We start from the raw sequence: 24914 nt of genomic DNA, 5'->3' as shown, positions 1-24914 counted from the left end.
ATGATTGGCCAAGCAAAGACTGTCTCCTGTCATTTTTATACTGCACTTTTTTTTGTGAATGGGTAGCAGTACCATGCACCCCATGCTCAGTCACATGGGGGGCGGGATCTGGGGGCCCCCTTGTTAAAGGGGGCTTCCAGATCCCGATAAGCACCCTCCGCCCACAGACACCCACAGCCACCGGCCATGGTTGTGGGTAAGAGGCCAAAGCCAGTAGCATGGCACCGCTAATCTTTTTAGCTGTTGGTAAGGGGGACATTCTTAACACCACTGTAAAGTAGGCATTCTTCCCACTGAGCCCAAATGAATTGATTTTAGCAGGGGTTCCCTGACATTAATTTCAAGACTTCCTCTGGAGTAAGAAAGCTGAGAAAAGGAAATTAATCCCTTGTAATGTGGGGGAAGGTTGGCACTGCCTGGTGAAGCTTAAATTCCAAATAAGGCAATTCTGACATAGTTATATTGGTCCAGCTTGGTCCAATGTAAATATGTATTTGCCATACCTGTCCAATCCCTGTGGACAGGACCGGGACAAGGGATGAGTAAGAGGGGCAGCTGCCCTGAGCACAGCGGAGCAAGGGGGCAGAGAATGGAGAAAGGGCAGTAAACGCATTCTACAGCATGCATGGTGGGGTAAGGGGGCACAGTTCCACATCCTTGCTCTGGGTGATAGATGAACCTTTCCCAGTACTGCCCGTGGAAGCCATAAATCACTGTATAGACACCATTACTCCAGTGATCTCCACTAGCTTCTGGGTCCTGTGCTAAGTGGGTGCCTTGCTGCTCACAAAAAAGAAGAAGGTCACCTGCTTGGCATGGGTACCGTTCCGATAATATTTAGCATTTTCTCCGTGGATGCAAAGTGCTCTCTGATTGAGTGAGATGAAGAAGTTGTGTGTTGCCTTGTGAACGATCCCTCGCATGAGTCTTCAAACTATGGCCCTCCAGGTGTTGAGGAACTGCACGTCCCATGAGGCCTTGCAAGACTCTGACAATCACAGGTAAGACTCCCAGAGGCATGATAGGAATTATGCTTCAACAGCTGGAGGGCCATAGTTTGGAGACCCTGCCTTAGAGGGGAATTCCCTTCCAGAGAAGTCCTTTCATTTCATGTTGTGTCAACAGGACAGGAAATAAAGGAAAATCTCCCCAACAGGTCACAGGTAGCATATGAGAAACTCCTGGGTTTTAACCCTTCCTTACTCCAACCAAAGCTTTCAACCACCAAAAAAAAGGACACGTCAATCTCACCTCCTAATTTTCTTGTGAATGATCCCTTGCATGGGTCTCCAAACTATGGCCCTCCAGGTGTTGAGGAACTGCAAGTCCCATGAGGCCTTGCAAGACTCTGACAACCACAGGAAAGACTCCCAGAGGCAGAGGCATGATGGGAATTGTAGTACTTCAACAGCTGGAGGGCCATGGTTTGGAGACCCTGCCTTAGAGGGGAATTCCCTTCAAGAAAAGTCCTTTCATTTCATGTTGTGTCAACAGGACAGGAAATAAAGGAAAATCTCCCCAACAGGTCACAGGTAGCATATGAGAAACTCCTGGGTTTAAACCCTTCCTTACTCCAACCAAAGCTTTCAACCACCAAAAAAGGGACACGCCAATCTCACCTCCTAATTGTCTTGTGAACGATCCCTTGGATGGGTCTCCAAACTATGGTCCTCCAGGTGCTGAGGAACTGCAAGTCCCATGAGGTCTTGAAAGACTCTGACAACCACAGGAAAGACTCCCAGAGGCAGAGGCATGATGGGAATTGTAGTACTTCAACAGCTGGAGGGCCATGGTTTGGAGACCCGGCCTTGCAAGACTCTGACAACCACAGGCAAGACTCCCAGAGGCATGATGGAAATTGTAGTGCTTCAACAGCTGGAGGATTATAGTTTGAAGACCCTGCCTTAGAGGGGAATTCCCTTTGAGAGAAGTCCTTTTATTTCATGTTGTGTCAATAGGACAGGAAATAAAGGAAAATCTCCCCAACAGGTCACAAGTAGCATATAAGAAACTCCTGGGTTTGAATCCCTCCTTACTCCAACCAAAGCTTTCAACCACCAAAAAAAAGGACACTCCAATCTCACCTTCTAATTGTCTTGTGAACGATCCCTTGCATGGGTCTCCAAACTATGGCCTTCCAGGTGTTGAGGAACTGCAAGTCCCATGAGGCCTTGCAAGACTCTGACAACCACAGGAAAGACAACAACCAAAGCTTTCAACCACCAAAAAAAAGGACACGCCAATCTCACCTCCTAATTTAAGCTACGCAAACAAACCGAAAAGAAAAAGTAAAGCGTCCGGCCATCTCCAAGCTTCCCACTCCCATTTCGAGACAAATAATTAAGCGTGTTTGTTGTGACCTTTACCGATGCACAAACTGGTGGACGGCGGCACTTCATCAAGATCAAAGCGTCGGCGCATCAGGCCGCCGAGCATCTCCGCCGTTCTCCCGGAGACAGGTCCATTTATGCTCCTCTAGTTATTACAAATGTCCAGGTAGAAGCTATGTGCTGATGACAACAGAATTGAAAAGCGAGGAGGTAATAATTCTGAACGGTTTCCACCGCAGAAGATATTGATTATTTGTGTGTGGTGAGGGATTTGGAAAATTCAATTAAAGAAGTTGTGCAAAGGTTTCATAAATCCTCCCCCCGTTGCGTGTACACAGACATTGATGCGTATTAAATCAATGCGGCGCTTCACAATATATTTCCTTTGAAGCATAAAAATAAATAACATTTAAACAGTTCTGCTTACTACAGAAACAAATTTTATTTGCTATGAAGCATTTAGTCATACGCCATCGCCGAGCCGCGGCGCGCTCGGCAGCGGCTACAAATTTTATAGACAGGCCCCTCGGAGAGCCATCTCGCGTACGATGAATTTTTAAATGAGCAAATGTTGAAGATGAGGTGTCAGCAGAGTAAAAATTGATCAGTTAAAAGATAAAGGCATAAGCAAAGAGATTTGTATGGGAGGCATAATAGGTTTTATTAAATAAAAATACTGTAAAAGGCCGTAATGAATAGACGGGAAGATCCGCGCTGAGGCTGAGCCGGAGAAAAATTATTCGGCTGCAGTTAGAGCCAGATTGGATTTATATTACCCCAGACTTTTTATGACCCGCTTTTTTTTTTTTTTTCTGTCTTTTGTAGATCTGCAAATGTAACAGAAAATAGGATATGGAAAGTCACGGGGACGGGTGCGTACCGGAGAGACACGGGGGGGTTGGGCGGTGTACGCAACTTCCAAGAATGCAAATGTTTGCTTCTTTTAATTATGGTGGCTTATGCGTTGGAAATGCAGACGAAATGAATTGAGTGGCGTGGATCGCACCGCCTGCTTGACGTTGACGCCTTAAAGTGGAACTCTGGACCAAAGCAGAAATGACAGGATGCAGGCTGGCAGGAGCATTGACACAGCAGATTTTGTGTATCGGACTGATGCGACTTCGGGTGAGTGTGACTTTTGGATCAACTTTGGCTGTAACCAAGGATGATTGTTTGTGCTGTACAAAGCCGCATGTATATCATTCAGGTGTGACTTATTATTATTATTATACAGGATTTATATCGCGCCAACAGTTTGCTCAGCGATTTACAATATAACAGGAGACAATACAGTTCAATACAAGAGGGATAGGAGGGCCCTGCTCCTCGGAGCTTACAATCTAGGAGGGAGGGGCTAGTGGTACAAAAGGTAGTAACTGTGGGGGATGGACTGGTTGGAAGAGTAGAAGATTCCAGTATTAGCTGAGGGCAGAATAGGCTTCCCTGAAGAGAGAGGTTTTCAGAGATCGCCTAAAAGTGAGCAGAGTAGGCGATAGTCTGATAAATTGGGATAGAGAGTTCCAGAGGATGGGGGAAGCTCTGGAGAAGTCCTGGAGACAAGCCTTTGCAGGACTTACATTGAAATCTATGGCCCTCAAGTTGCAACAAAATAGCGGAGGAACACTATGAATGGTACTCAATGGGAAACATGGCGTGTGACTTGTCATGCAACTTTGTATCCCATGACAAGGCGCACAAGCGAGATTTCACCATTCCCGTCCCTGTAGCAGCCTGTAAAAGGAGGACAAGAAATGAGGGATGCAGTTGTCACCAAGAAAAAAAAGACACAGACGGTAACACTACCTTGAGTCTAGGTTAACACCAGGGGCGGACTGACAACTCATGGGGCCCCCGGGCAATAGGGGATCATGGGGCCCCTGTGTCCTTGCACAAACTCAAAAAAGCCTATGAAAAAGGTACCAGGGGCATCTTATGGGGCCCCCTATTGACCCCAGGCCCTCGGGCAGTGCCCGAGTTTCCAAATGGTCAGTCCGTCCCTGGTTCACACCTATACGTTTCACACCTATAGGAATTCAGAGCATTCTCGCTCCATCATTTGCTGCCTGCTTGTTTCCTGGCTCAGAAGTATTGAAGCCAGCTGCAGCCAGAGAATTAGCATTTTCAAAAGGTAGTCCGCATTCAGATTTTCTGTTCAGCATACAGTAGAATTAAAGCCATTTTTTTTGTTTGTTTTGTATAGAGTAACCCTAGGTTCACATCTATGCGGGTGGTGCTGCTGCGGATCCACACGAAAATCCGTGCAGCCGCACCACCCGCACAGAGGAATACGGACCCGCGGGCGGGTTGATGTTAGTTCTAATGGCACGCCGCCTGCACTGGAAAACGCAACCGTACTGGGAACCGAGGTTCCCGTGTGGGCTGCGTTTTCCGAAAAAGTGCAGGGACTTCTTCCATGCATGTCACAGGCACGGGAGTCCATTCAAATTAATGGGCTCTCATACCCAAGCAAAATGCGGCCCGCATGGCCGCATAGATGTGAAACGGGAGTAAGGGAGGGTTATAACCCCTGCCAGGATTTTTTTGTTCCCCATGTGTCCCATTGAGGAGACTTCCCTTCACTTCCTGTCCCATAGAACCAACAGGAAGTGAGAGGAAATCCCTCCAAAGTGTCCCCATTGGAAGATTTCTCCTCTATTCCTGTGCTGGGGACAACCCAAAACTTGGCATTTTCTTTCACTTTCAATGATAATGGTAAACAGGATAAATAGAGAGGTTGAACCTCCCTACCGGGGGGGGGGGGGGGGCACAGACAGTACTAAAAACCTCTAACCCCTCTCCAGGGGCGGACTGACCGTTTGGGAACTCGGGCCCAAGGTCAGAAGGGGGCCCCATGAGATGCCCCTGGTACCTTTTCATAGGCTTTTTTGGGTGTGGTTTGAGTGTGGGCAAGGACACAGCGGCCCCATGGTCCCCTATTGCCCGGGGGCCCCATGAGTTGTCAGTCCGCCACTGCCCCTCTCCACTCTATCCAGGGTGATGAATAGTTTCATCACTAGAAGAGTCTTCTTCTGACATTCAGAGTTTTATTAGTAATTATAAATATTACAGTAGATTACAGTAGATGAGGATTGTTACCATTCTAAAGTATTACTTGTGACATGAATATAAACTACAGGAGGAATCAATGAGGAACTAGGGATTTTAGGGTACTAAAGTATACGACAAAAGTGGTATAAAAAATATATCAAAATCTAAACAAATTTAAACAAAATGATTAAAAAAGCCTCCAAAGGCTAACATACCCCAACATATACATTAAAAATATACAGGAAAAAAAAGTTACATGCTGTGTGTACAATATGAATATCATGTACATGTATTGCTTCAAAGAGTAAAAATCCAACGCATTTCAGTCTTCCTCAAGGGGTTATCAATTATTTCTCTGAAATCAAGCCTGAAATAAATACAGACAACAAAATAACATACAGAAAAAACAGTGCAGACACAAGTTACAACAATCAAGGATCAAGGAGGAGTAACATATAATAGATACCTCCAATTCTCAATATACTATATATACCGTATTTGCCGGCGTATAAGACGACCCCCAACATTTCCACTCAAAATATAGAGTTTGTTATATACTCGCCGTATAAGAGTACCCCCTCTTTCTTTTTGCTGGTGCCATGATAGGGTTGATAGGGGTTTGACTGCTGCACATTTTCTATGCTGTATTGTACTGTACAATGGTCCAGTACTGTGGTTGGCTGTTGGCTGTATACAAAGCCTGATTGGATTGGTCCCTGCTCCCTGTCTGCCCTCCCTGTCTCCCTGTCACTACCATGTCCCTGCATCTCCCTATAATTGGCACTAGTGCGCAAGTCCGCATGTGCGAGCCCTGCGTAGACAAGGGGCGGGCCGGAGAGCTGCTGCTTCCCGCCGAGCAGAACGGGCTGGTCACGCTGAAAAGGCTGGCACCCCTGTATCGCTGCTGATGCTCGCCGCAGCCACGCTGATGACCCGCCGCGGCCTCACTGGATACCGTGCGATACTTTATGGTATGTAGAATGAGGTGGGCGGGCACCGCGCAAGTACCGGAAGGCCACTATGGCAGCTATGTCTATTGCAACTGAAGTGCACCCGGCGTATAAGACGACCCCCCCACTTGGAGGCATGTTTTTCAGGGCAAAAAAGTCGTCTTATGCGCCGGCAAATACGGTATATATCTATACAGTATCTCCCAGAAGTAAGTCCACCCCTCACAATTTTGTAAATATTTGATTCTATCTTTTCATGTGACAACACTGAAGAAATGACACTTTGCTACAATGTGACGTAGTCAGTGTACAGCTTGTATAACATGTAAATTTGCTGTCCCCTCAAAGTAACTCAACACACCGCCATTAATGTCTAAACCGCTGGCAACAAAAGTGAGTCCACCCCTAAGTGACAAGGTCCAAATTGGGCCCAATTAGCCATTTTCCCTCCCCAGTGTCATGTGACTCTTTAGTGTTAAAAGGTCTCAGGTGTGAATGGGGAGCGGGTGTGTGACATTGGGTGTTATCGCTCTCACTCTCTCATACTGGTCACTGGAAGTTCAGCATGGCACCTCATGGTAAGGGACTCTCTGAGGATCTGAAAAAAATAATTGTTGCTCTACATAAAGATGGCCTAGGCTATAAGAAGATTGTCAAGACCCTGAAACTGAGCTGCAGCACGGTGGCCAAGACCATACAGCGGTTTAACAGAACAGGTTCCACTCAGAACAGAATAAAATATTTACAAGAATGTGAGGGGTGTACTCACTTCTGTGAGATACTGTATATATATACAGTTGTGTTCAAAATAATAGCAGTGTGTTGAAAGAAGTGAATAAAGCTGAAAATCCTTCTAATAGCTTTTATTTCCATCCACACAAATGCATTGGGAACACGACACATTCTATTCCAAATCACAACATGAAGAAAAATACATCAAATTTGTGTTGTTCCTCTAAAAACAAATTGAAGAAAAGTGAATATTCGACGGTTCAAAAAAATCGCAGTGTTTGTATTCTTCTTTACAAACTCAAACATTCACTATATAAACTGAGAAATGTTTGAAGATTTTGCTTTCCTTTGAATGACTTCATGAATATTTGGTTGTAGTCGCACTGTTTCTGAGAACTGCTGTACATCTGTGTTGCATGGAGTCACCCAACTTCTGGCCCCTGTGATCAGGTATTCCAGCCCAGGATGATTGGACGACATTCCACAGTTCTTCTCTATTTCTTGGTTTTGCCTCAGAAACGGCATTTTTGATGTCACCCCACAAGTTTTCTATTGGATTAAGATCCGGGGATTGGGCTGGCCACTCCATAATGTCAATCTTGTTGGTCTGGAACCAAGATGTTGCACGTTTACTGGTGTGTTTGGGGTCGTTGTCTTGTTGGAACACCCATTTCAAGGGCATTTCCTCTTCAGCATAAGGCAGCATGACCTCTTCAAGTATTCTGATGTATTCAAACTGATCCATGATCCTGGTATGCGATAAATAGGCCCAACACCGTAGTATGAGAAACATCCCCATATCATGATGCTTGCACCACCATGCTTCACTGTCTTCACAGTGTACTGTGGCCTGAATTCAGTGTTTGGGGGTCGTCTGACAAACTGTCTCCGCCCACTAGACCCAAAAAGAACAATCTTACTTTCATCAGTCCACAAAATGTTGCGCCATTTCTCTTTAGGCCAGTCAATGTGCTCTTTGGCAGATTGTAACCTCTTCAGCAAATGTCTTTTTTCCAACAGTGGGACTTTGCGGGGGCTTCTTGCAGATAGCTTGGCTTCACATCGGGGTCTTCTAATTGTAACAGTCCTCACAGGGAACGTCACACCTTCTTTCATCTTCCTGGAGCTGATTGTTGGCTGAGTCCGCGCCTTCTTGGCTATTCTTCTATCCATTCCAATGGTAGTTTTTCGCTTTCTTCCACGTCTTTCAGGTTTTGGTTGCCATTTTAAAGCATTTGCAATCATTTTAGCTGAGCAGCCGATCATTTTCTGCACTTCTTTATATGTTTTCCTCTCTCCAATCAACTTTTTACTCAAGGTACGCTGTTCTTCTGAACAATGTCTGGAACGACCCATTTTCCTCAGAATTTCAGAGAGAAATGCACTGTAACCGGCATGTACAACATTTGCTGCCTTCCTTCCTTAAATAAGGGCAATAATTGCCACCTGTTTTTCAAAGAATGAATGACGTCACTGATAGAACTCCACACGGCTATTATTTTGAACACGCCCCTTTCAATGAGTGATTCAATGACACAGAATCAGCAGCATGCATGTCATGACTGTTGGGTCTGTTGGATTTCTATTACTCTACTACACCTGCTAGGAAATTATTTGCCATGTAGAAATATCATTTCTACCAAAAACAGTGATTGATCCGGTTAGTGATGTCTGACTGCTATTATTTTGAACACAACTGTATATATATATATATATATATATATATATATACACAGCTCAAAAAAATGAAAGGATCACTTTGAAAACCCATCAGATCTCAATGGGGAAAATCTCCTGCTGGATCTCTATACTGACATGGACGGGGTAATGTGTTAGGGACGTAAGGAGGCCCCATCGTTTGATGGAAATTAAATTGATCAACCTACAGAGGACTGAATTCAAAGACACCCCGAAAATCAAAGTGAAAAAATGATGCAGCAGGCGAGTCCATTTTGCTGAAAATTCAGAATGGTCCTCAGTAGTTTGTATGGCCCCCACGTGCTTGTGTGCATTCCTGACAACGTCGGGGGAGGCTCCTAATGAGACCACGGATGGTGTCCTGGGATATTTCCTCCCAGATCTGGACCAGGGCATCACTGAGCTCATGGACAGTCTGAGGTGCAACCTGGCGGCGTCGGATGGACCGAAACATGACATTCCAGACAGGGGCGGACTGACAACTCATGGGGCCCCCAGGCAATAGGGGATCATGGGGCCCCTGTGTCCTTGCCCACACTCAAAGCACACCCAAAAAAGCCTATAAAAAGGTACCAGGGGCACTTCATGGGGCCCCCTACTGACCCCGGGCAGTGCCCCAGTGCTTGAATGGTCAGTCCGCCCCTGATCCCAGAGGTGTTCTATCGGGGTGTCTTTGAATTCAGTCCTCTGTAGGTTGATAATTTTCATTTCCATCAAACGATGGGGCGTCCTTACGTTCCTAACACATTACCCCGTCCATGTCAGTATAGAGATCCAGCAGGAGATTATTCCCCTTTGAGATCTGATGGGTTTTCAAAGTGTTCCTTTAATGTTTTTGAGCAGTGTATAATTATATATATATATATATATATATATATATATATTATGTATATATATAGATAAAATGTATTTATATTATTTTAATATAAAGTTTACAATTTCACAACCAAATATACCAAAAAAGTTACAAATATATATATATATACACTTTTTTTTTTTTTTTTTAGTGTCCTGCTGATCTTTTTGAAACATCTGAAACACAAGATTACAGATAATTATTATTATTATTTTTTAGCAGGACAAAGATACAGAATTCCCCCAACACCCCCCCCCCCCTCCCGGTACGTGTGGTCTGTTTTCTCGCATCGGTCACTTTCAGCTGTCACTGAGCAGGTTCAAAAACACAAACTCCTTGCTGAGTAAACGCCGAGCCTTGAGAATTGTCCCCTAGAAAAACAATTGTTTGGCTAACCTGGGAAAACTATATCCCGCTATGTCATTACTCTGAGAGCCACACACACAACGCGGCACCAAAAATATCCCCCCCAATACAAAAAGAGGCACCAGGAGTCAGTAATAAAACAGAAAATAAATTCAACAGACAAAGCAGGCTTGTGCGCCCTGGTGTGCATGTAGTGTGTTCCCAAAATAGGAATTTAGATTTTTTTTAAAGGGTCCACTGGACTGCCTTGTGATTGGACATTGCAGCACCCCGCAGGGCTGATCTTTCTTTTTTTAATTTTCTCTGCTATTATTCCTTGGTCAAATTGGTGTTTTCCATATGTATGAAGGGCCACCAACGGAGCGAGGGGGGGCTACAGAAAGTGTTCCCATACTTGTCCCCGTTGGGTCAATATGGGGGCCTAGGCTCAGCATGGGCTGCCCATGGGTGGTCTCAGTGCAACACCATTCCAGCAGAGTGCAGCATGACAGAGTGGCATGGATTCGTCTCTGCACCCCCCATTGACTACTCGCTGTGTGCACTCCAATCCTGACGCCATGCATGCTCCCCATACGTCCCATGACTAGACCCACCGCCTTCTGTGTTCAGAAGTCTAGTGCACATGGGTCAACTTTCAAAGTCATTCCAAACACAACACCTTCCCAGAATCCTTAGTGGTTGTCCTGTGCGGGTTCACACTGCACCTCAGAAAGAGCTGGGGTGCGGGGGTGTCAAGTAGACTCAATAGGCCCTCATGGTTTCTAATGGCAGTCCTGGTTTAGGAATTCATCCCGAAGAGTGAAAGGCAGCACAGAGGCTAAATGGTTAGCACTTCCGCCTGGCAGTACTCGGGTCGTTGGTTTGAATCCCAACCAGGGCACCACCTGCCTGGAGTTTGCATGTTCTCCCTGTGCCTGTGTGGGTTTCCTCCCACACTCCCACATGCTGGTAGGTTACTTGCATCCTGTCTAAATTGTCCCTAGTATGTGTATGTATGAATGTAAGTTAGGGACCTTAGATTGTACGCCCCTTGAGGGTTAGGGACTGATGTGAATGTACAATATATATGTAAAGTGCTGTGTAAATTGATGGCGCTATATAAGTACCTGAAATAAAAGATATCTTTATATAGTTTTTGATTCACCTACTGACACTTTGGGGGGCTATTTTCTACTTTTTAATCATTAATTGGACGAATGTCACGAGCATTCATCCCGGCAGCACAAATTGTCCCCATATCTAATACTATGACTTCCTACGATCGTCAGCTCCATCTACTGGCCAAATTGTGGTATGTTTTCTAATTGAGATATTTCAGGAGAATATACCGCATTTTGGCCAGTAGATGGAGCTGGCGATTGTAGGAAGTCGCAGTGTTAGAGAAAGTATGGGGATAATTTGTGCCACCTGGATGAATGCTTGTGACATTCAATCGATGAATGTTTTCAAATAGACCCCTAACAGTTTATGCCTAGGCAGAATTAAAAAAAAAACAAAAAAAAACAAAAAACAAAAAAAACACGTCTACTTCACTATTACAATTCCTGCACATTTCCTAGTGGTTTATCCAAGAAAAATAACTGCTGATCCCCCAAGAAATCCAGTGAGCTCCTAACTTTGCTGGACTGAAATCCCAAGCAGTGTTGTCAGTCCTTCCCAACTAGTTCCCTCCTGTTGAACTACAGAACAGTTCCACATTATGGTAAAGACATAAGGAGAGGGGGAGGAGTTCTGTAGTTCATGAAAAGAGAACTGGTCAGGGCTGACAACACTGGAGTCCTGACAAAATCATTTTTTTGCACTTGCAGCATTTTTTTAAGATGCAAAATAATGTACAGTACATGCATTGCAGAGATGTACTGTGTGTGTATATATATATAATATTAGCTATATTGGTGCCTAACTGCCCAGGGTAATTTTTAACCACTTAAGGGCCACGCCTATTCTGACATTTGTTTATAAGTATTAATCAGTATTTTTTTTCTAGAAAATTACTTAGAACCTCCAAACATTATATATACAGTGAGGAACAGAAGTATTTGAACATCCTGCGATTTTGCAAGTTCTCCCACTTAGAAATCATGGAGGGGTCTGACATTCACATTGTAGGGGCATTCCCACTCTGAGAGACAGAATTAAAAAAAAGATTCAGGAAATCACATTGTATGATTTGTAAAGAATGTATTTGTCTCGCACTGCTGAACAGAAGTATTTGAACACCTGAGAAAATCCGTGTTAATATTTGGTACAGAAGTCTTTGTTTGCAATTACAGAGGTCAGACGTTTCCTGTAGTTCCTGACCAGGTTTGCACTGCAACAGGGATTTTGGCCGACTCCTCCACACAGATCTCCTCTATATGTCAGGTTTCGGGGCTGTCGCTGAGCAACACGGAGTTTCAGCTCCCTCCAAAGATGTTCTATTGGATTTAGGTGTGGAGACTGGCTAGGCCACTCCAGAACCTTGATATGCTTCTTACGGAGCCACTCCTTGGTTATCCTGGCTGTGTGCTTCGGGTCGTTGTCATGTTGGAAGACCCAGCCACGACCCATCTTCAATGCTCTGACTGAGGGAAGGAGGTTGTTGCTCAAAATCTTACAATAAATGGCCCCATTCATCCTCTCCTTAATACAGTGCAGTCGTCCTGTCCCCTTCACAGAAAAGCACCCCCAAAGCATGATGTTACCACCCCCATGCTTCACAGTAGGGATGGTGTTCTTGGGATGCAACTCATCCTTCTTTTCCTCCAAACACGACGAGTGAAGTTTAGACCACAAAGTTCCACTTTGGTCTCATCTGACCACATGACTTTCTCCCATGCCTCCTCTGGATCATCCAGATGGTCATTGGCAAACTTCAGACGGGCCTGGACATGTGATGACTTGAGCAGGGGAACCTTCCGTGCAATGCATGATTTGAAACCATGATGGCGTAGTGTTCTACCGACAGTGACCTTTGAAACTGTGGTCCCAGCTCTCTTCATGTCATTGACCAGCTCCTCCCTTGTAGTTCTGGGCTGATTCCTCACCTTTCTTATCATCAGTGATACCCCACGAGGTGAGATCTTGCATGGAGCCCCAGTCCGAGGGAGACTGACAGTCGTCTTTAGCCTCTTCCATTTTCTAACAATTGCTCCAACAGTTGATCTATTTTCACCAAGCTGCTTGGCAATTGCCCCGTAGCCCTTTCCAGCCTTGTGGAGGTCCACAGTTTTGTCTCTGGTGTCTTTTGACAGCTCTTTGGTCTTGCCCATGGTAGTAGTTGGCGTCTGACTGACTGTGGGGTGGACAGGTGTCTTTAAAGAGCTCAGACAGGCGCTACTAAGTTAGATTAATGAGTTGAGTAGAGGTGGACTTTTTAAAGGTCTTTGAAAGCCAGAATTCTTGCAGTTTCTTAGGTGTTCAAACACTTATGTTCAGCAGTGCAAGACAAATAAATTCTTTAAAAATCATACAATGTGATTTGCTGAATTTTTTTTTTATTTCTGTCTCGGAGTGGGAATGCACCTACAATGTGAATTTCAGACCCCTCCATGATTTCTAAGTGGGAGAACTTGCAAAATCGCAGGGGGTTCAAATACTTCTGTTCCTCACTGTGTATATATATATATATATATATATTTAGCAGAGGCCCAAGCTAATAAAATGGCGGTTGTAGCAATTTATGTCACCCAGTATTTGCACAGTGCCTAGGTGCCCAGGCTAAATTTAATGACATCAGCATGTATCTAACTATATGACTTATTGGAATACCTAGATTTTTTTCCCTAAGGATGTATATGGCGATTTTTTTGATATGTTATGAACCCCACTCTATTTTTGTAAGGATGTATATGGCTTTTTTTTGGCATGGTATGAACCCTGTTCTATTTTTTTTTTTGTTATTATTATAATGAATCATTTTTTTCTTCTATGTTTTTAATTACTGTTTTTAATAATGGAATTGTAACTGACAAGTACAATATGACATAGATAGCACTGCGATTCCCACTGCAGCCTGAGGGTGGCAGGCAGTATTCATCTACAGTACCCTGTCAATGAAGCCTCCAGTCTTCAAGTGATCATTATGTCATAGCTGAATGGTTCCAGATTGTCAGTATTGAGAGCCAGCAGCCACACAAAGTGACGGCTGGTGGCTCCTAATAGGGGGTTGTTCAATAACACATCCCCAGCATGGGGGATCATAATGGAAAGCATTAATAAAATGATTGTGGGCCTAAAGGGATTGACACAATGGGTGGCTTCAGTGGGGGGAGGGGGCTAGATCCAATTTTACTTGTTGAAATTTGAAAATTGCCAAAATGTACACAAATTGGATATTGGAAACTGTTGGATGGTTTAGTGCAAGGAAAGCCTAACTACATCTATTCTTAAAAATGTTGCCTCCCCCCTCTTTCTACCGATCCTGCCTACCCTGTATAAAAAAAGATTTGTGTACTTACCTATTTTTTTATTCCACTCCCGTCTGGTCATGTGATTCCACAGCTTCAGCTCCCATGTGAGCGACTGCTGCAGGGGAGAAGAGGGAGCACCGACATCGACTCAAGAGTTGGTTGTGGCCAGCTCAGTGGATTGCTTTAAAAAAGTCCTGAATTCTTTCATAGATACACAGAATATAACTGGATATAACATTTATAGGTAACGTTGATCCAGGGAATATCCAATTGCCTCTCGGGGGATCAGGAAGGAATTTTTTCCCTGCAGGAGCAAATTGGATCGTGCTTTGCTGGGTTTTTTTGCCTTTCTCTGGATCAACTGTGGGTGTAGGTCAGGTGTAATAGCCAGAAGGGTTAAATTGTGGTCAGACCTGAGAGACTATGCAGGCCAGCCCCTCTGGAATCTCCCCCTGCTCTGAGGCTTTCGGAGGAGGGCCTTGGAGGCAGAGGGTGAATCTGAGGAGTGGCTGGATGGACTCTTGAGGAACCTCAGCCAATCCCCAATGGAAGGCTTGGCAAGGGGCTGGGGCTCCCTTAAAAGTGTAGGAGCCTGCTCAGCTAGGGGAGTGTGAGGAGTCGGGTGGAAGAAGGAGAAGGAAGATGTGAGGCTGGAGGAGGAAGGCTGCCAGGAAGCATAGAGGGATGGGGCCTGCCTGTGAGCCTGGAGCTGGAGAGGCGGAAAACTCAGAGCTCACAGGACCACCTGTATGGCAGGAATGGAGCAGCCCAGCTGATAGGCCTGGTAGCAGCTGCCAACCTGCAAGCGGCCCAGGAGAGGATCTGAGTGAGTACACCTACACCCTCTGGGTGGATTGAGGAAGGAGCATTCTGGTGGGAAACAAGATTAGCCCCCTACTGGTGACTGTTCACCTCTATAAAGGGACAGGAGCCAGTTCTCCTGCTCAGAAAAAGTCTCCAGACTGCTGAGTGAAGAGAAGTTCATCTATGGTCTGGGGTGGTACAACGAGGAGATGCTGGCTACCTCTCCAACAGAGACTGAGTCGCAGAAGAGAAGTTTGTGAATAGTTCCAGGACGTTTTGTTCTCACTTATTGGTTCCCTTGGGCACCCTATACCCCTCTTACCCTATCCTAGTTAAATCCCCTCAATAAAATACAAAACAGCTAAGGACTGATTTCCAAGTGTATGTGGAGAATGCAGATTGCCTGGCTGTGCAGGACTATGGGGGGACTAAGGGGGTAGTGCTACATGTGTGTCAAAACAGCATCTTGCAGTCCTCATCAGGGGCACATATGACAGGGTGACAACGAAGGATTGGAAGACACAAGACGTGCCTGAACAAGGACCTTAATGGCAGGATCGCCAGGGATTATTTTAATGAGAACTGCAGATTTTAAAATAGTAAAAATTAAAAAAAAAATTACATTAACCCCTTCCCACCACTGCTTCCTGGCCCTTTAAGAACTTCTAGATGCCAGGAGGCGAAGGGGCGCATTCGGATCATGTGACTGCTATGATTGGCTGTCACAGTGACCACATGATAGGAAAGCTCCCGATCCCGATGCATCAGGAGCTTTCCGGTCCCCGCTGGTGACTGTGCTGGGAGGGCGCTCTCAGCACAGTTTTGTATTTACATAGGGCAACATATATGTGGCCTCTGGGTGTTGAAGCCCCCCTGCATATATGTGTACAGCTGGCGGGAAGAGGTTAGCATGTTGGGCCATGTTCACATTGGTCAGCTTTTGCTGCACTTAAACACACCTTTCCAAGGTGACTAAAGCGCATGAAGAACACTTCCCTATAAATTCTACCTATCTGTTCACATCTCTGCGCTGGTTTTTTTTATAGATGTGCTGCATTTTTTTTAAAAGGTCCGGCTTGCTGCATCTTTGGTGCCCTGTTGAAAAAACGTACCTTCCATTATAGTCAGTGAAAACGCCCCAAACACAGCCCGCTCATTTTTTAAGTCTTTTTTTTTTGAGTCACATGTTAATTTTTTCCAAAGTGACTAGGAATGAAAACACATGCAAAATGCAACGCATTAAAAACATGCTAAAAAGGCAATACGTGCGTTCACAAAATGCTTATCGCATTTCACAATGTACCAGTGTAAACAGGCCCTTCCAGCTGATAAGAGATTGTAGAGATCTACTTGTACTAAGGTAATTATCATAATTAGAGATGAGCGAATCGAAGTATCCGAAGTGGAATTCGAGTCGAATATCGGAAAAATTTCGATTCGTGCCGAATCCGAAAAACAGCCTAATTCGGACGCGCGAATCGAAATTTTTCCGAAAATGGCGGCTGACATGTGCGGCGACGGAGCGGGGATGTCGGGGAAGGCGCGCAGACAAGGCGCGCTGCCCCATAATGCATTCCTCAACGACATGTGATCGCATCAGCCAATCAGCAGCCAGCCAGCCAGCACTGTGTAATGGTCGAGGTATATATAGCGGCCATTTTGGAAATCTTCATTTGCCTGCAGTCATTGAACAGAGGCAGACCGCTCTGTACTAGGGACAGGGACAGAGTTAGGGCCACAGAAACGAGAATTGGGGACAGAGAGAAGTTACTTAGGGACAGAGAACCATTACTCAGGGACACAGACTTGTTAATGAGGGCCACAGAATCGTTATTTAGGGACAAAGAAACGCTAGTTAGGGCCACAGAATTCATACTCAGGGACAGACAGAATTGTTACTCAGTGCCAGAGAATTGTTACTTAGGGCCACAGAAACGTTATTAGGGCCACAGAATTTTTACTCAGGGACAGACAGAATTGTTACTGAGTGCCAGAGAATTGTTACTCAGGGACAGACAGAATTGTTACTGAGTGCCAGAGAATTCTTACTCAGGGCCACAGAATTCATTCTCAGGGACAGACAGAATTGTTACTCAGGGACAGACAGAATTGTTACTGAGTGCCAGAGAATTGTTACTCAGGGACAGACAGAATTGTTACTGAGTGCCAGAGAATTGTTACTCAGGGACAGACAGAATTGTTACTGAGTGCCAGAGAATTGTTACTCAGGGACAGACAGAATTGTTACTGAGTGCCAGAGAATTGTTACTCTCACAGACACAAAATTGTTACTTGCACAGACACAGAATTGTTACTTGCACAGACACACAATTGTTACTCAGGGCCACAGAATTCATACTCAGGGACAGACAGAATTGTTACTGAGTGCCAGAGAATTCTTACTCAGGGCCACAGAATTCATACTCAGGGACAGACAGAATTGTTACTCAGGGACAGACAGAATTGTTACTGAGTGCCAGAGAATTGTTACTCAGGGACAGACAGAATTGTTACTGAGTGCCAGAGAATTCTTACTCAGGGACAGACAGAATTGTTACTGAGTGCCAGAGAATTGTTACTCTCACAGACACAAAATTGTTACTTGCACAGACACAGAATTGTTACTCGCACAGAGACAGAATTGTTACTCAGGGCCACAGAATTCATACTCAGGGACAGACAGAATTGTTACTGAGTGCCAGAGAATTGTTACTCAGGGACAGACAGAATTGTTACTGAGTGCCAGAGAATTGTTACTCTCACAGACACAAAATTGTTACTTGCACAGACACAGAATTGTTACTTGCACAGACACACAATTGTTACTCAGGGCCACAGAATTCATACTCAGGGACAGACAGAATTGTTACTGAGTGCCAGAGAATTCTTACTCAGGGCCACAGAATTCATACTCAGGGACAGACAGAATTGTTACTCAGGGACAGACAGAATTGTTACTGAGTGCCAGAGAATTGTTACTCAGGGACAGACAGAATTGTTACTGAGTGCCAGAGAATTGTTACTCTCACAGACACAAAATTGTTACTTGCACAGACACAGAATTGTTACTTGCACAGACACACAATTGTTACTCAGGGCCACAGAATTCATACTCAGGGACAGACAGAATTGTTACTGAGTGCCAGAGAATTGTTACTCAGGGACAGACAGAATTGTTACTGAGTGCCAGAGAATTCTTACTCAGGGCCACAGAATTCATTCTCAGGGACAGACAGAATTGTTACTCAGGGACAGACAGAATTGTTACTGAGTGCCAGAGAATTGTTACTCAGGGACAGACAGAATTGTTACTGAGTGCCAGAGAATTGTTACTCAGGGACAGACAGAATTGTTACTGAGTGCCAGAGAATTGTTACTCAGGGACAGACAGAATTGTTACTGAGTGCCAGAGAATTGTTACTCTCACAGACACAAAATTGTTACTTGCACAGACACAGAATTGTTACTTGCACAGACACACAATTGTTACTCAGGGCCACAGAATTCATACTCAGGGACAGACAGAATTGTTACTGAGTGCCAGAGAATTCTTACTCAGGGCCACAGAATTCATACTCAGGGACAGACAGAATTGTTACTCAGGGACAGACAGAATTGTTACTGAGTGCCAGAGAATTGTTACTCAGGGACAGACAGAATTGTTACTGAGTGCCAGAGAATTCTTACTCAGGGACAGACAGAATTGTTACTGAGTGCCAGAGAATTGTTACTCTCACAGACACAAAATTGTTACTTGCACAGACACAGAATTGTTACTCGCACAGAGACAGAATTGTTACTCGCACAGAGACAGAATTGTTACTCAGGGCCACAGAATTCATACTCAGGGACAGACAGAATTGTTACTGAGTGCCAGAGAATTGTTACTCAGGGACAGACAGAATTGTTACTGAGTGCCAGAGAATTGTTACTCTCACAGACACAAAATTGTTACTTGCACAGACACAGAATTGTTACTTGCACAGACACACAATTGTTACTCAGGGCCACAGAATTCATACTCAGGGACAGACAGAATTGTTACTGAGTGCCAGAGAATTCTTACTCAGGGCCACAGAATTCATACTCAGGGACAGACAGAATTGTTACTCAGGGACAGACAGAATTGTTACTGAGTGCCAGAGAATTGTTACTCAGGGACAGACAGAATTGTTACTGAGTGCCAGAGAATTGTTACTCTCACAGACACAAAATTGTTACTTGCACAGACACAGAATTGTTACTTGCACAGACACACAATTGTTACTCAGGGCCACAGAATTCATACTCAGGGACAGACAGAATTGTTACTGAGTGCCAGAGAATTGTTACTCAGGGACAGACAGAATTGTTACTGAGTGCCAGAGAATTGTTACTCTCACAGACACAAAATTGTTACTTGCACAGACACAGAATTGTTACTCGCACAGAGACAGAATTGTTACTCAGGGCCACAGAATTCATACTCAGGGACAGACAGAATTGTTACTGAGTGCCAGAGAATTGTTACTCAGGGAAGACAGAATTGTTACTGAGTGCCAGAGAATTGTTACTCAGGGACAGACAGAATTGTTACTGAGTGCCAGAGAATTGTTACTCTCACAGACACAAAATTGTTACTTGCACAGACACAGAATTGTTACTCGCACAGAGACAGAATTGTTACTCAGGGCCACAGAATTCATACTCAGGGACAGACAGAATTGTTACTGAGTGCCAGAGAATTGTTACTCAGGGACAGACAGAATTGTTACTGAGTGCCAGAGAATTGTTACTCTCACAGACACAAAATTGTTACTTGCACAGACACAGAATTGTTACTTGCACAGACACACAATTGTTACTGAGTGCCAGAGAATTGTTACTCAGGGACAGACAGAATTGTTACTGAGTGCCAGAGAATTGTTACTCAGGGACAGACAGAATTGTTACTGAGTGCCAGAGAATTGTTACTCAGGGACAGACAGAATTGTTACTGAGTGCCAGAGAATTGTTACTCGCACAGACACAAAATTGTTACTTGCACAGACACAAAATTGTTACTTGCACAGACACAGAATTGTTACTCGCGCAGACACAGAATTGTTACTCAGGGCCACAGAATTCATACTCAGGGACAGACAGAATTGTTACTGAGTGCCAGAGAATTGTTACTCAGGGACAGACAGAATTGTTACTGAGTGCCAGAGAATTGTTACTCAGGGACAGACAGAATTGTTACTGAGTGCCAGAGAATTGTTACTCAGGGACAGACAGAATTGTTACTGAGTGCCAGAGAATTGTTACTCGCACAGACACAAAATTGTTACTTGCACAGACACAGAATTGTTACTCGCACAGACACAGAATTGTTACTCGCACAGACACAGAATTGTTACTCAGGGCCACAGAATTCATACTCAGGGACAGACAGAATTGTTACTGAGTGCCAGAGAATTGTTACTCAGGGACACCTAATCGTTGAATTAAATAGTATGTCAGACAACATGCAGAGGAGTGGCAGAGGAGGCAATGTTTTAGGAGCGAGCAGACGTGGCAGCAGAGGAAGGGGTCGAGGCAGCAGTATTCGCAGCCAGAGGCCAGTGCTCCCGGTGTCATCCAGCGGTCGTGTCTCCACCGACAACCCTGCCGTCATTGATTGGTTGGCTCGGTCGTCTTCCTCTTCCCAGGTCACCTCTGACACCTACAGCCAACGGTCGGTGGGTACGTCAGACACAACCGTTAGTTGGCATGGCCCGGGACCAAGCCCACTGAAATCACGTGTCCTCTACCTGCCCCTGTCCTTTGCTGTTCCCTCACCAAGCGAAGTATCGCATGCTGTGGGCTCAGCCCCACTGTACAGTGAGGAAGAGCTAACAGAGGGCGGTCAGGAACGGGGGGAGACATCGGCCTTTTCAGCAGCCAAGCGAACAAGTACTGGCGAGGAGAGTGGCTCGGTAGCCGGTCTAGAGACAGGTCTGTCTCCTGACCCAGACGCAGCCGAGGGGGCTAGTAGTGAGGCGGAGACCCTACTTGATGATGAGGAGGTTGATCGCACTTGGCAGCCTCGTCGTCATCAGGCAATTTCTTCCGCATCATCAGGAGAAGAGGGTGGCAGCTTGGCAGCGAGCAAAACAGTCGGTGGGTTGCCCAGGAGACAGCAGCAGGGTCGCATCAGTGTCAGTGGAGCCAAACGTCCACGGAGTAGAGCACCAGCTCCACTGCAGCCTACCACCACGGCCAGTAGTGGTGCCGGTGCGCACGGAGGAAGTAGCAGTCAGCCAGTGAAGAGTAGCGGGGGCAAAGTTTCCTACTCGGTGGTGTGGCAATTTTTCCTCAAGCCGCCCGAGGAAGTAAATGTAGCCGTATGTCGACTATGTGGCCAGAAATGCAAGCGTGGCCAGGGGGCCCATGTTGGGACTACAGCGTTGCGTCAGCATATGCAGCGTCACCATTCGGTGGCCTGGGAAAACCGTGATAAACATACGGCGGTTCTGCCTGCCCCAGCCCCCGCTCCATCACCCGCTCCGTTACTTGCTCCGTCACCCGACGTCGTCAATCGCCCTCTATCAGCCAGTCAAGGCTCCAACACCTCTGCTGAGGGGAGTTGTCGCTCATTGGCATCTTCCGCTCGTTCAGATGCTCCTTCTCCTGCTACTCCTCTTCTCGGATTCCGTCAACAGTCTTTCTTGGAATCCGTATCCAAGAGACAACAGTTTGCGAGCACGCACCCGACGGTGCAAAAGCTGAACGTCCTCCTGTCCAAGTTGCTGGTGCTGCAGTCCCTCCCTTTCCAACTGGTGGACTCAGCACCTTTCCGAGAAATGATGGCTTGTGCCGCGCCGCGGTGGAGAGTGCCAAGCCGTCATTTCTTTGCCCAAAAGGCAGTGCCAGCCCTGCATTCACATGTAGAAGAGATGGTGGGCCAGTCTTTGAGCATGTCGGTCTCTGCCAAAGTGCACGGCAGCGCCGACGTGTGGAGCTGTAACTACGGTCAGGGACAGTACATGTCATTTACGGCCCACTGGGTGAACGTGGTGCCGGCACAGCCGCACCAGCAACTTGGACAGGTCACGACGCTTTTGCCTCCACGTTTGCACGTCCTTGGTCCAGCAAGCATGTCCGCCTCTACCACCTCTTTTTCCGCCGTGTCCTCAGCCGCCACCCCCGTGCCAAGTCCCATTACCCGACCGGCATATCACATGTGCAGGGCGCAACGGTGTCACGCTGTGCTGCACCTGGTATGCCTTGGCGAACGTAGTCACACAGGGGAGGAACTGCTGAGTGTAATGAACAGAGAAATCGACAGATGGCTGTCTCCGCGCAAACTAAAAATCGGAACCATGTTGACTGACAACGGAAAGAACATGGTGTCTGCTCTGCGTCAAGGAAGGTTGTGCCATGCGCCATGCATGGCTCACGTGTTCAATCTGGTTGTCAAGCGGTTCCTAAAATCCACCATCCCACTGCAAGACATCCTTAAAATGTCACGTAAACTGTGCATGCATTTCAGCCATTCCTACACCGCAAAGAACACCCTCATTGAGCTGCAGCGGCAGAACGGAATTCCACAGCATCGCCTGATCTGCGACGTTGCAACAAGGTGGAATTCAACCCTACACATGTTAGACCGCCTTTACGAGCAGCGAAAGGCCATCACCGATTTCCTGATGTTACAAGCGGATAAAGGTACTCCCCTGTGTAACTTAGATGTCAGCCATTGGCAGCTCATGCGTGACACCTGCCGCTTGCTCAGGCCCTTTGAGGAGGCCACGCTATTCGTGAGTCGGCAGGACTATGGGATGAACGACGTCATTCCTCTGTTGCACGTCCTGGAACAAATGCTGTTAACAATGGCTGGTCAGGGTGCGGTAGACGTGGCGCACAGATCTCAACGCCACATGACCCCTGTGGGGGCAGGACAGGAAGAAGAGGAGGAGGTAGAGGAGGACATTTGTGCTCAGGAATTATTGAGTGAAATGGGTGGTTTTTCCACTCAGCGGACAGGAGTGGAGGAGCAGGAGCATCTGGTAGAGGAGGAGGAGGAGGAGACAGAGGACCCAGACGCACCGTGGCAGTATGCTGTGGAGATGGAGGCAGGGAGTCCCTCGCATTCCTTGGCACAAATGGCCCATAGCATGCTCGGTTGCTTGCGTAGCGACAGCCGAATAATAACCATCAGACAGAGGGATGACTTTTGGCTGTCCACCTTGTTGGACCCTCGCTACCGGTCCAAAATGGTGGCCTTTTTCACACCTGCTGAGAGGGAGGCCAAAATTACGTACTATAAAAACCACCTATGTAGTCAGTTGGTCTCTGCCTTTGTGCGCCATCGTCCATCCTCAGACACTGTGGGCCCTGTGCGCTCGCGTTCCGCTGGCATGGCAGCAGGGGAGGGGTGGGGTGGTAGGAGCAGTGGCAGCTCCACCAGCAGCGGCTGCCTCAGTCTGCAGTCGATGATGAGTAGCTTTCTTCACCAGCGCAGTGAGGAAACTACTAACCAGCCGCAGCAGCAGCAGCAGCATCAGGTGGACCTGGAGCAGGAGCTCAAACAACAGGCTTGGGCCTACTTGGACAGCACCCTGCCAACCGAGGTAGACAATCCCCTTGACTACTGGGCAACGAAACTTGACCTTTGGCCCCAACTAGCTGAATTTGCCCTTGAAAGGCTGTCATGCCCGGCCAGTAGCGTGGCATCGGAGCGCGTGTTTAGTGCGGCAGGAGGTATTGTAACTCCGCGGAGGACACGACTGTCCACCCAAAGTGTGGAGAGACTCACGTTTGTGAAAATGAATCAGGCGTGGATTAGTCTGGATTTCAAACCACCAGTTCCTGACACAACTGACTAAATCCGCCATGAATCATGCCTCAAACATGTGCCACTTTCAGGTCTCCTCACACTGCTGGTGTGTTGAATTTTTTGACATAGGGTGCTGGCAGATTACGGGCCTCCTATAGCTGCTGCCAGGCCCCTAATCTGCCATAGGCCCCTATATACCACCTCCTCCTGCTGCTGCCAGGTCCAGAGTCTCTCATGGGTCCCTGTACGGCCTCCCATTGCTGCTGTCTCCATCGCCACACTCTGCTGCCATGTGCCACTTTCAGGTCTCTTCACACTGCTGGTGTGTTAAATTTTTTGACATAGGGTGCAGGCAGATTACGGGCCTCACATAGCTGCTGCCAGGCCCCTAATCTGCCATGGGCCCCTATATACCGCCTCCTCATGCTGCTGCCAAGTCCAGAGTCTGTCATGGTCCCTGTACGGCCTCCCATTGCTGCTGTCTCCATCGCCACACTCTGCTGCCATGTGCCACTTTCAGGTCTCTTCACACTGCTGGTGTGTTAAATTTTTTGACATAGGGTGCAGGCAGATTACGGGCCTCACATAGCTGCTGCCAGGCCCCTAATCTGCCATGGGCCCCTATATACCACCTCCTCCTGCTGCTGCCAGGTCCAGAGTCTCTCATGGGTCCCTGTACGGCCTCCCATTGCTGCTGTCTCCATCGCCACACTCTGCTGCCATGTGCCACTTTCAGGTCTCTTCACACTGCTGGTGTGTTAAATTTTTTGACATAGGGTGCTGCAAGATAACGGGCCTCACATAGCTGCTGCCAGGCCCCTAATCAGCCATGGGCCCCTATACCGCCTCCTCCTGCTGCTGCCAGGTCCAGAGTCTCTCATGCCATGTGCCACTTTCAGGTCTCTTCACACTGCTGGTGTGTTTAATTTTTTGACATAGGGTGCAGGCAGATTACGGGCC

This window comes from Staurois parvus, unplaced genomic scaffold, assembly GCF_062004578.1.
Source record: "Staurois parvus isolate SC_StPar_1 unplaced genomic scaffold, SC_StPar_1.0 ptg000709l, whole genome shotgun sequence".
Lineage (NCBI taxonomy): Eukaryota > Metazoa > Chordata > Amphibia > Anura > Ranidae > Staurois > Staurois parvus.
The sequence above is the reverse complement of the archived record's forward strand: the minus strand, read 5'-3'. Positions refer to the sequence as shown.